Raw genomic sequence first — 12,068 nt, 5'->3', positions numbered from 1 at the left:
TGCTATAAGTTATGGTGTTTAAGTGAAGTTGTATTTACTATGACTAAAGTTGCATTTTGTTTGTTGGAATTCTTTATGTATTTCTAGGGCGGTCACTTTGAGGTGAAACCCAAACTAACCTGAATTTGAGAAAAGGCTAACTTGAACCGAAGTAATTCAGGTTTATTCTTGGGTCTGATTTCTAGGTTTCGGGTCAACCCGAAAACTCGAATAAACTATTTGTTTAAACATTTGTCATTATTATTAAATATGCTCCATATACGAAACATACTCTACACATTCCACTTGTTTCTAATTCGCTTATTATGGTTGATCGACTATTTATTGTTTATATATTTTTTCTAGTTATGACTAATACCAACTGCAATCAAAGAATACGTTCGTTGCTTCACCAGGTTATATTTACTTATTATTTGGTTACTTACGTGACGAGTAAAGAAAAATATGTGGCTTTAGTGTGTTTTTTCCTTTACGTTTTGTTTTATGAGACATTCGAAACACGATCAACTCAACCAGAAAAAACCCGAACCCAAAAAACCATGAGAGATTTGGGTTAGGTTTTGGCTCTAAAGTTAAACTTTAAAACCCGAAGAACCTAGCCGAGAAACCCGAAGAACACCCTTATGTATGCCAATCTATCTACTTGGTAAATGCAAACAAATCTCGGTTTAATAAATTTCATTATATCTAGTATAACGTCAAGGAAAAGAAGGGTAGAGCTTTGGGCTTTGTGCTCACAGGTTAGTCCTAACTCTGGGGTTATTACCACATTTGTGTAGGCTCTTTAGAAACTAGGTGGCGCAGTGGTGATCAATGCACTGATGTACGAGCTTTCCCTATAGGGACGTGTCAGTTTACATCGCTTCGTTATGGTGGTGCGACTTCGCCGTTAAGAGAAAAAAATAATAGCTTGAGCTATTTACTAGTTTATTTTGGTAAGTAAATTAGTCCCCCCTGGTTCTAGAAAGTATAATTTGTTATGGTGAGTACTAACAAATACGGGTGAGTAGTAATGTATTTAAGACTTTGCTCAATTTTAATAATTATATAAGGTTTTTTTTTCTTTGGAACGACAACTTTCATGTGTTTAGGATCCCGTAATTCTCAAATTGGAAATTTACATTGTTTCACTATGGTTAAACTATATGCAGATGATTAAAGTGTTTTTACTAGTTATAGTTATAGATATATATTATTAATCATTGATTTTGATTTGATTACTGAATAAGAGATTTTATTAATTATTTTGCAATTAAATATGGGTTTTGATTAGATTTTAGCATGTGTTTTGTTATTTATTTTTATTGTGTTTCAATTTAGATACATAAGAAATACAAATTATCAAGTAGAATTGTGTATAAAATAAAAATACAAATTAATTACAAAACTCATGTCGATAAATGAAAACTATCACACATATAGAAACTTAAATTATCATGTTCTAAAAAAAATAAAAAAATAAAAAACATCAAGCGATTGCTGAGATGGACATGATAAGCCGGGCATTCCCGGCCATCTATTCATATCATCCTTCACCGATCGATTGTGATTAAGGTTTTCCATTTTATCTTCGATTAAAACAAAGTATACCCTTTAAACAGGGGACATGGCTATCAAATAACACTAGTAAGCTAAGTCGATTACTATTTAATGTATAAATATTAGTTAGTTTATATTGTTGGCACAAGAAGATTTCTATCAACTGTATTCTATAGAGACTATAGTAAACATATAGCATCAAAAGGTTGATTGTGAAACCAAAAAAAATATCAGCATTGGTGGAATAAAGTCATATCATGGAGGGTTTTAATGTCCTTTACGCTCCGGTGATTCCATTAAAGGTAGCGTATTTTATGTGGTGTTTAAATCAAAATCGAATTCCGTTAAGGTGTAATCTGTTATCTATAGGGATTGGAGCATAAAATGTGATGTGTGGTTCGTGTGCTATAGATGGGGAGCATTTGGATCACGTGTTTTGGATGTGCGAGTTTGTTACACAAAATTGGTGTGGGATTAAATGTTTATATTGTAACTTAATATTATCGGTGTATGATATGTGGAACGAAATCGGTTGGAATAGAGTGAGCACAAAAACACTTACGTCCATTCTATACCCATATGTTGGGTGATTTAGTAGAGCAAGAAAAGATCGAGTTTTTAACGGTTCAAGGACGATAGTCCTTTGTTTGTCCAAATTCAAATAATTTATTATTCTTTACTCTTTTGTCAACAAATGTATAAGGTTAGCTTTGAGTGTTACGAACTTTATACCATGCTGTTACAATTTCCTATTTGCCTTAAGTGTCATAATTGTCATTTAATAGTATAAGAATAGAGTTTTTTACTAAATGAGTGTAGTTGAAAAAAATATTTACCAGTTTGGTGTAGTTTGAAAACTAATTACTAAAATGGGTGTTTTCTTGGAACTTGTTTGATTCTCTCCTAACCTAATTGGTTAAATCTAATTCACTAAAATTAAATTAACATATTGTTAAAAATAAAATTAAATAAAAGAGAAACTCATATTTACTATTTATAAATATTCGTTTTGCCAATCATATATTCCAAAATTATAAACTAAGTAATAACATCGTTTTTTTACTACCTTTAAACTAGTTTGTTTGTTATCCTAAAATTAATTATTATAAAAATTAGAAGTTTGGGCGAATACGGTACATGCAGCTTTGTTTTTTAAAATTTTATTTTTTTTACTTTTAAAAAAAAAATTAAGCAACAATGGACTGGCTAATAATTTTTTTATTATTTTTTTCTTTTATTAGTTAACTCATATATTTAAATAACCAATTAACTAAACACAATTTTTGTTTTCCGTTTAATCTTTTGTTTGGTGTCCGTCATAGTGCACAAGTTTGTAGCATGAGTTTTCAAGTTACATAATAAACAAACAATGGAACGTCCACGTTTCGATACACGCTTACATTACGACTAAATTTTTGGGTTTTATTTTCGTTTGCAGTCGCAAATACTTTAAATCGAAATACTTTACTATTGTCGTATTCTATAAGTAACCTAATGTCTTTTAATAAAATCTCTAATGTTTTTTTACATTTTTGTTTTTCACGCACCAGACAGAACCGGATCGCGTTGTCTAGTATTACACATATCCTAAAACCTAAAATATTAATAGAAAAATAGCATTGAATTATGAATGTCTCGAGCAATAACAAGAAAGTCGTTGATTAACTTGTTCGATTTTAGTTCTAAATTACGAAGGGACGTAGAATTCGTCACCTCTTGCAAATATAATATCTTAGTGCATAAAGTTATAATTTTAACAATATGCTAACAATAAAATTATTATTATCTAATAAGATAAATATCAAATCTTGGTGCCACAAAGACTTTTAAGATCTCTTTTTAAGTAATTTATTTTGTTTAGTTTTCAGGTAGATTGGGTGGTTCAAATGGTTGGGTTGATTCTTTAAAAGCTATGGTTTATATCATTTGTCCGAGTTCGAATCTTCATGCAACCATTTTGTTTATTATTATTTTTTTCCTTCAGTTGTGAAGTGGATTTGTGTTCTTTATACGTTTGACCAGTTTGACCAGACTATATTGACTGTTAACTTTAGATTAATAAGTTTTTTGTTTTCTATTTCTACTTTCGTTTTCTTTTAAATGTTTTTTTAGTTGTTGTTGCTTAAATATGTTTTTTTGATTTAATTCCGGTGTCGTGACCCGATACCGACCGAAACACTGCATCTTATGGGTCCAACTGTTAACAACTCATTATATTTATATATATATAAGAGAAGTTTGGTGCCGCTAACCAAGTGGCGGCACCAAACTTGTCTATACCATTTTGATTTTCTTTTTTAGTATTGGTAGCATATCGAACGTAACGAAAACCGAGCTAACGTCAATTTTTGTGTACATAACGAAAACAAACTGAATTTGTGTAAGCTCACTACATCAACGTCCCGCACTGACAATGCTAGGGTTTTGATGCCATTTGGTTTTGTTGTTTTACTTCTGGTACCATAAGAAACGTAACGAAAACCGAACGGATTCCAATATTTTTTGTTTGTTGTTTTAGTTCCAGTACCGTAACGAACGAGAAAGAAACCGACCAAATTCGCGTAAAGTCACTGCCTTTTGTTTTAGTTCCACTACCACCGTAACGAAAACCCACCAACTGTCATTTTTCCTTTAGTTCTGGTATTGTAAGAAACCGAATAAATTTACGTCGACTTATCATCTCAACGCTCGAGACCGACAACACTTGATATTAACCACAACCCAGATTTTACCGACCTGTCCGGCGCAACACGCCGGATATAACTTCCTAGTTATTATTATTATTATTATTACTATTATTATTATAATTAATATAATTTTTTGGTGAATAATAAACAAACATGCAGGTTAAAAAAGACGATATTATTAATACTAATATAATAATAGAAGTGTTTTCTTTTATTTAAGTTTAGTGAATTAAATTTAACCAATTAGGTTAGGACTTAGGAGAGAATTAAATAAGTTTCAAGAAAACATCCATTTTTGTAATTAGTTTTTAAACTACACCAAATTAGTAAATATTTTTTTCAACTACACCCATTTAGTAAAAAATTCTATAAGAATACACGTTTGTTCATGTATAATGACTTAGAGACTGTTTGTTTACATCTGAATGGAACCATTCAGATGTAAACATCTGTTTCATTCAGATTTCAGACTGTTTGTTTTCAAAAAGAAAAACATCTGAATGGTTAAAATTATGTCTGAATCATTCAGACTCGGTGTTGTTGAATGGGACAGATGCTCATTCAGATCTTAATGAACCAAACAACCCATTCTATAATTAATATACATGTATGTACAATTAATGATTTTTATTTACAATTCTTCATTTATATTATATCTAACTTTTAAATTCCATCCCGTTTAATGTAATATGCGGGTTTTACCCTGGCAATTAATTACAGATTTATTCAAATAATTAGTCATTATGTTGTATTCAATGTGTATATCAATTAGTATATATTTATTTATAGGATATACTGTATAATTGTATATTCTCATTCTATTTTAAAATGTATCTGCTATTATAATAAACAGAAATAATGGTTCAACCACAAATACTTTAATTGGTCTAATATTTTGCCAAGTGACACCCTATATTTTCATCTTTAACTCTTAATTATTTTATTAAAATAAATCATTTAAAACCTTCCATATCTTATCCATGTATCACATAAAATCACTAGAATTCTAACATGTTTTTTCTTATAATATTTAATTTTAAAAAGTGTTTCTTAATGATGTTCTTTTACAATATTTTTAAAATGTTAATATAACATTCCATTGTTTTTTTTAGCATTTAATGACTTATACAAAATATTAGTCTTAATAATTTTAAATAAAAAAGTGAATGATTTAAATTTTATACTTATTCATACTTTTAATTTAAACTATAAACTACATTTAACACTTTAATTCTTGAAAAGATTTCATGATTTTTAAAATTTTTCACTTTCCGACTATAATTATAACTTCTATTATATTCCAGAAAAAATTATAATAATAACATACTCAAAAGCTTAGAAACTAATTTTTATATAATTTTACTATCCTATTTTTTTATTATTAAAATTGGTTTATTGGACAATAAATACAAATGCTTAAATGTTATACGTTTTGGACAAACATCCAACAACGGTAATTTTCATTGTTGACCATGTGGTGTTACATGGTCATGTGCATCAAATCTAGATATATACCTTTAAGAAAAATACATGTGAATATGACCTTGATATCTTACAATCGATCCTATCCAAAACCTATAATGATTTCATGTTGTTTGGAATATTTTGCCGCTTTGAAAAAATGAAGCTCATTTTTATACTTAAGATAATGTTTTTATGTTTTAAAGTACTTTTCAATTTTTGTGAATTAACATTGTTTTAAACTCTTAGTATCCAGTGTTTTGCTTGCATATATATTTTTGAATGTTAAACACAAAAATTAATTTATATTACTTTATAATATAATATATTTATTTAAACTTCGTGTACTGTTTATTTAAGTATTTGTATGAGGTTTATCAATCTTTTTAAACACTAATCTTCTTAAAAATATAAATCCCTATATCAAATTAATATTACTATTAAATGAATTATTACTAACAATAGTGTATTATTAGTCCGAAAAGTTACTTAAATAAATTCTAAACATTATATACAAAGAAAGATTTTAGAGATTTATGTTGCATTTTCTAGATTTGAACTAGAAAGTGAGTCAATCTTCTAATATTCAATGAATAGAGTAATTACAAATGTTGTATATGAAGAAATTTTTTAGAGATTAATGAATTTTTACCATCTAATTTTCTTTTTTCTTTTTTATTTTACAAAAAAGTTATTTTATTCAACTCTGTAATACATATTCATATTCATATTCATTCGTCTAATACCAAATTAGTATAAATATTTCACATTGTTTTGTTCTTTTGTTAATATAGTTTACTCAACCGTGTATACACGGATATTTAACCTAGTATGTTATAAAGGCTTTTATGCTTGTGATTGAGAAAAGGACCCCATATCGTTCATGGTAAAAGCGAGTTTGAACGTCTGACCATAATGCTATAATAGGAATGATGGTTACATATGAATGACACAAATTATTATTTTTTCTCCTTTGCATCAATTAGCACCGACAAACATTATGATATTTAAGTTCATGTATTGCATTTTTACACGTATTTGGTACTTACCATCATTTACCCTTATTTGTCTTTTTATTGGCCAACAAATGCAAATATCCTCGACGTCTCTTCCAATGATCTTCTTTGTTTTTATGCTACCAAGTTTTACCAAATGTAATTCCTTACATTTGATCAAACTAACATGTGAGCCATTTCGTTGTTTATGTTACCAAGTTTTTCACAATAAACATCAACATATCACGAGTTTGATAATGATACAATAGATCTACAATTTCACAATTCTATCAATATGATTCCATTTGATATAAGTAGGATAAGCACTCTAAAGCTTTTATGTGTCCCATACAACTTCTCCATGTATCATAGTTCAATTTACGATCCAAAAAAGGTGAATTCATTATTTGATCTTTACCTTTCCAAAAATCTCTACGCAACACCAGGGTTTCAAGATTCAATATTACCACTTGTTGTACGAGCATTACAGGTGAGAAAACATAAAATTGCCCTATACAAACTAATCCACTTACACATTTTACATATTGTTTTATACATCACTAAAACTGTACATAACCAACTATATGTTAAAAAACTGAAAGAACCATTTTACCTTTATACCATTTATCATATAAATTACTATAATGCATGTAGATTCTCAATGTGTTTTAAGATTTTCTTTTTAGGGTCGTATTTCTAATATTTTGACTAGATATATATATTAGGTTTCACCATCTGCACATCATATTTTTGTATCTTTTTTTAGTCAAGGATATAGTAGAGAGAGAAATAGACATTTTGTTTTTATAATTTTTTACATTTTTGAAGCTACATGTACATGTGCTTTTGTGATAGAGCTGTAATCGAGTCGAGCTTGTGCTCGAGCTCGAACTTAAACTAGTTGGCTCAAACGCGGCTCATTTTAATCTCAGGTTCACTTCTTCTTCTTCTTCTTCTTCTTCTTCACTGATGAGTATTCTCGATCGATCATTCACTTCATCTTCACTCTAGATTATATTATTATTATTATTAATATCCTCCATGGCGATCAGAGGCGTACACTTCACGTGGTTTGTTTGTTTATTTCTTCATCTCATCTAAATCTAATTACACGATATAAACAATATGCTTGCTTGATTCTCTTCATTTTTCAATCTGTTTTAGGTACGATGGATTCTTCCTTTCAATGCTTGCCTTTAGTATGTATCCTTTTCAATTTCCTATTAGGTTTTCCATTGTTATTGTTTTGAAGCAGTAATTTACAAAATTGATTCAGTTACTGTAGTAATGTTGGTCAAAGTTATTGATTATTGTTTAAAATTTTCAAGGAGTTTATTATTATTATTATTATTATTATTATTATTATTATTATTATTATTATTATTATTATTATTATTATTATTATTTTGTTTTCTTTGAGATCGTAAATATTCAGAGTTATGGTTCTTTTGAGCTGGAAGCGTTACAATCTTTGTAAATTCCCATTGCATATGTGGATAGTGGTCAGTATACTACTATACTTGATATTGTTATTATTATTATTATTCGTAGGCGTGTAAACGAACTGAATGAGCATGTATAAGGCATGTTCGTGTTCGTTTGTTTAAACAAACAAATGATCGAACACAAACACTGCTTAGTTGTTCATGTTCGTTTGTTAGTAGTATAAACGAAGGCGTCACGTACATAAACAAACAGAAAGGAACGTAAACGAACAAATTCAACTGTACATATACAAGCATAACTATGTGAATATCGATTAAACATCATCATCGCACTCAGTATATCCCACCAATAGCAAAGCTATGGTAGGGTCTAAGGAGGGTAAGATGTAGACAGCCTTACCTCTACCCTTTAGGAATAGAGAGGCTGCTTCCGGTGAGACCCCTGGCTCGATAGTAGTTTTCCATCAAGCCTTGGACATAAGGCACATAGCACTCAATCATCGGGACACCGGCTGATTGGTGCATGTACCCTTGTCTTTCGGCTATCAACGCCACCACATGATGCCTGATTAACCTTCCGCCACTTTTAATGTTATTTTCACGAGATTAGTAAACATGAAAATTAATCTACTTGGACATAAAAAGCTAATAAAACTAGCCTAGACTGTAACCAGTGATGTTTTAATATCATAAAACTAGACTAAGTTGTAATGGCCCTAAAAAAATTTGAATGGATATATTAACAACGAAGTTAAACATAGATGAACATAAACTGAACATAAATTAACGAACAAGACACGTGTTAATGTTTGTTCGTTTGGCTAAATGAAAAAACTTTTTTTCATGTTCATTCATTTATTAAATAAACGATAAACGAGCTTCCCACTGTTCACTAAATATTCAGTTTGTTTACAAGCCTAATTATTATGTTAAATCCTGCATATGTTCACTTGTTTTACTGCATTTATAGATCTTGATTTTTGCCTGTTCTTTTATTAGATTGATTATGCTGTTGTCTTTGTTTTCGGATCTTGATGTTTGTAGACAGTGGTCTTGCAGATAAAATGGGATTGTACGTTCTCATCGCCTTAATCAGATACTATTATCTCATAATTAAAAACTAATTACATTGTATATTATGCAAACACGTGATAGGGATTATGGTCGGCAGCAAAGAGATGCTTATTTTCTTGGGAGATTAGTGGTTCTATCAATTCTTTATGTCGTTCTCTACCCGTTTTTATGGGCATGGAGTATTACAGGATCAATATGGTTCACCAGTGCACACACTTGTGTATGTGTGTTAGTTTGGTTACTTGTGATTAATTAATAGAACTGTTTTGTTGTTAATTGATGTTTAATGATCGTGTTTAAGTTGCTGCAGTTGCCTGAAAAGAATCAGAAGTGGGATTTCTTGTATGGCTGATTTTCAGCTATGGTGGACTCATATGTCTTGCCATATATTTAGTAAATAAGGTGTGATATTGTAGTAATATCTCATACTTTTTGTTTATGCTGCTTTCATTGAAATCTTGGCTTAAAAAGTGTGAGGTGCTCTGATGCATTTAGGCCCCAAAAGCCGAGAACAATCAAATGAACTTATTTACAACCCAAAGGGTTGTAAACGAGCTGAGTCGAGCCCGCGATCGGCTCGTTAACTTACGAGAGCTTGAGCTCGGTTTGCTTCGCGTTCTATTTCTAAAGCTCAAGCTCGCTCATGAGAAGTTTTTCAAGCTCGAGCTTGGTTAAGGCTCAGCTCATTTATTATTAATTAATTAATTAATTAATTTATATACATGTATAAAATATACTTTTTAACATTATATTATTTAGCTTTTTTCATCATAGGTTTATAAACAGGATCAAATACATTTTATTCTTAACATGAAAACAGTGAGAACCAATTTGTTGTTATTATTAGGTTTATTTTTATAGGTGTTTGTTGTTATTTTTTGTTCGTATTTGCTAGTTTTTCGATTATGAGACGTTATAAGTATTTGTTGATTTATATTTTGTTGTTATTATTAGATTTTTTTTTTTGCTGTTATAACTTATAAGTATTTGTTGGTATTTGCTGTTATTATTTTGTTCTTGATTTTTATTATTTTGTTGTATTTTTTAGGTTTTTTTCTTTGTTATTATAAATCATTGTTTATGTAGATTGATATTGTAGTTGGTATTGTTTCTTACGTTCTCATTTTTTTATAAATTATTATTATTTCCTACGTTCTCATGTTAAGATTAAAATGCACATGAACCTTCCCCTAGGTTTATATATAGTACTTGTTATTATATAAATATTTATTTAATATGTTAAATAAAAGTTATATAAATAATAGGCTAGTTTAGTCTCGCGAGCCAGCTGGAGCCCGATAAGTGAAGATCAAGCCAGTTTATTAAACAAGCTTGTTTTAAGCTCCAGATCGTTTAAGTTTGTCTCGTTTTGAGTCTTTAGCGAGTCAATCTCGAGTAGCTCTCATGGGTCCTTTACACTCTCATCTCTTCTACATATTAATCTTTTTATCAAGTAAACCTTTCTTAACTTCTTCATCCCTTTGGTTGTTTTTACATATCAACCTCATTTTTAAACCAAGATTAAAATGTAAGTTTACAATTTCTTAAATTGATGTACCTCTAATGTAGTGGTTAACAAGAAGGAAAGTTCATCTGGAACGGGCTCAATTGGGGATCACCGTGTACAGGGTTTCAGAATACCGGGTAACCTCTACTGTGTTTTATTTATTCAATTTTGTTTCTACGTGTTATCCATATATTTAACACGATTAAAGATGTTGCAGGTGTTGGTTGACATGATCCGTCTGCCAGATCGGGTATTTGCTGCTGAAGAGATGAGAGCCATGGAACATGATGCAGTGACACATCATCCAGGACTTTACTTATCTGAAAATCAGGTATTAACATCTTGTTTTGCCTGCAGTTATTTGGCAAATAAATTATAAGTTTGTGTTAGGTATATATACAAAATTTGTATTTGTTTTTGTCTTCTGAAGGGTCTCATTTATTTATAATAATAGAGGTGAATAAATGGACATGTGGAATGCCTTCAGGTCCGAATGGGCAATTTTTGGTATGGGCCTAACCAGTCGGGCCTCGCTAGGAGTGTAAACGAGCCGAGCGAGCTTGAGCTAGCTTAAGCTCGAGCCTGGCTCGTTTAAAGTAATTAGGGCTTCCAGCTTTATTTCTAAAGCTCGAGCTCAGCTCATGAGTTGTTATTCAGGCTCGAGCTCGGCTCGGCTCGGCTCTACTTATTTATTATTAATTACTTCTTTTATGCATTTTTATATACGTTGATAATTTTTATATATATATATATATCTGTATCTTTTTTATATTCAACATGGTATTTAATATATAGTTCTTTCATACTGCGAAGTATGAAACGAAAATTATACATATATATATATATATATATATATATATATATATATATATATATATATATATATATAACTGGCTCATTAAGTGAAGCTCTATGCTTGGGCTCGTTTATTGAAAAGCCTTCGGGCTTGCGTTTGTTTTTTGCGCCTTCGCGGGCCTACTTGAGCTTGTTTAGGAGGTTTTCATCGATAGTGTTGGGTAACTTTCAACCGTTGACCTATTTACCCAGTTTCCATTTCAGCTGTAAGGCAAAGTATTATCATCCAAATCCACCCGTTTACCTTTAAACGGGTCAAATTGTCATATCTAATTAACTCTATATCTCTTTGTGATGATTAGTTCCTAATTTTGGAATGTAGAGGCAAGCAGTGGAGACATTAATTCATGAACTTCCATTGTTTTCACTGAAAGCCGTTCCAAGTGACTGTAGTGATTGTCCAATTTGTTTGGAGGAGTTTCATGTTGGTGACGAGGTAACATTTAAGACAACAATTTTTTTTTATAAATATCAAGAAAACAAAAGGCAAAACGGGTTATCCAGC

General features: G+C 30.2%; 1 pseudogene across 1 annotated transcript; it reads left to right on the top strand.

The window, feature by feature from the left end:
- The first annotated feature begins 7,634 nt into the window (after positions 1 to 7,634).
- Positions 7,635 to 12,049, top strand: LOC143599512 (E3 ubiquitin-protein ligase SIS3-like; annotated as a pseudogene). The gene is made up of 9 exons (XR_013147301.1): positions 7,635 to 7,752; positions 7,847 to 7,885; positions 8,118 to 8,184; positions 9,127 to 9,199; positions 9,283 to 9,421; positions 9,512 to 9,603; positions 10,771 to 10,845; positions 10,926 to 11,039; positions 11,886 to 12,049. The product of XR_013147301.1 is annotated as an E3 ubiquitin-protein ligase SIS3-like (transcript).
- Positions 12,050 to 12,068: the final 19 nt, after the last annotated feature.

Source organism: Bidens hawaiensis, unplaced genomic scaffold (genome assembly GCF_021521415.1).
Source record: "Bidens hawaiensis isolate Kalapana, Puna unplaced genomic scaffold, B.hawaiensis_p1.1 tig00052270_1, whole genome shotgun sequence".
In the NCBI taxonomy this organism is placed as follows: domain Eukaryota; kingdom Viridiplantae; phylum Streptophyta; class Magnoliopsida; order Asterales; family Asteraceae; genus Bidens; species Bidens hawaiensis.
Note: the sequence above shows the minus strand (reverse complement) of the source record. Positions and strands in the feature narration are given on the sequence as shown.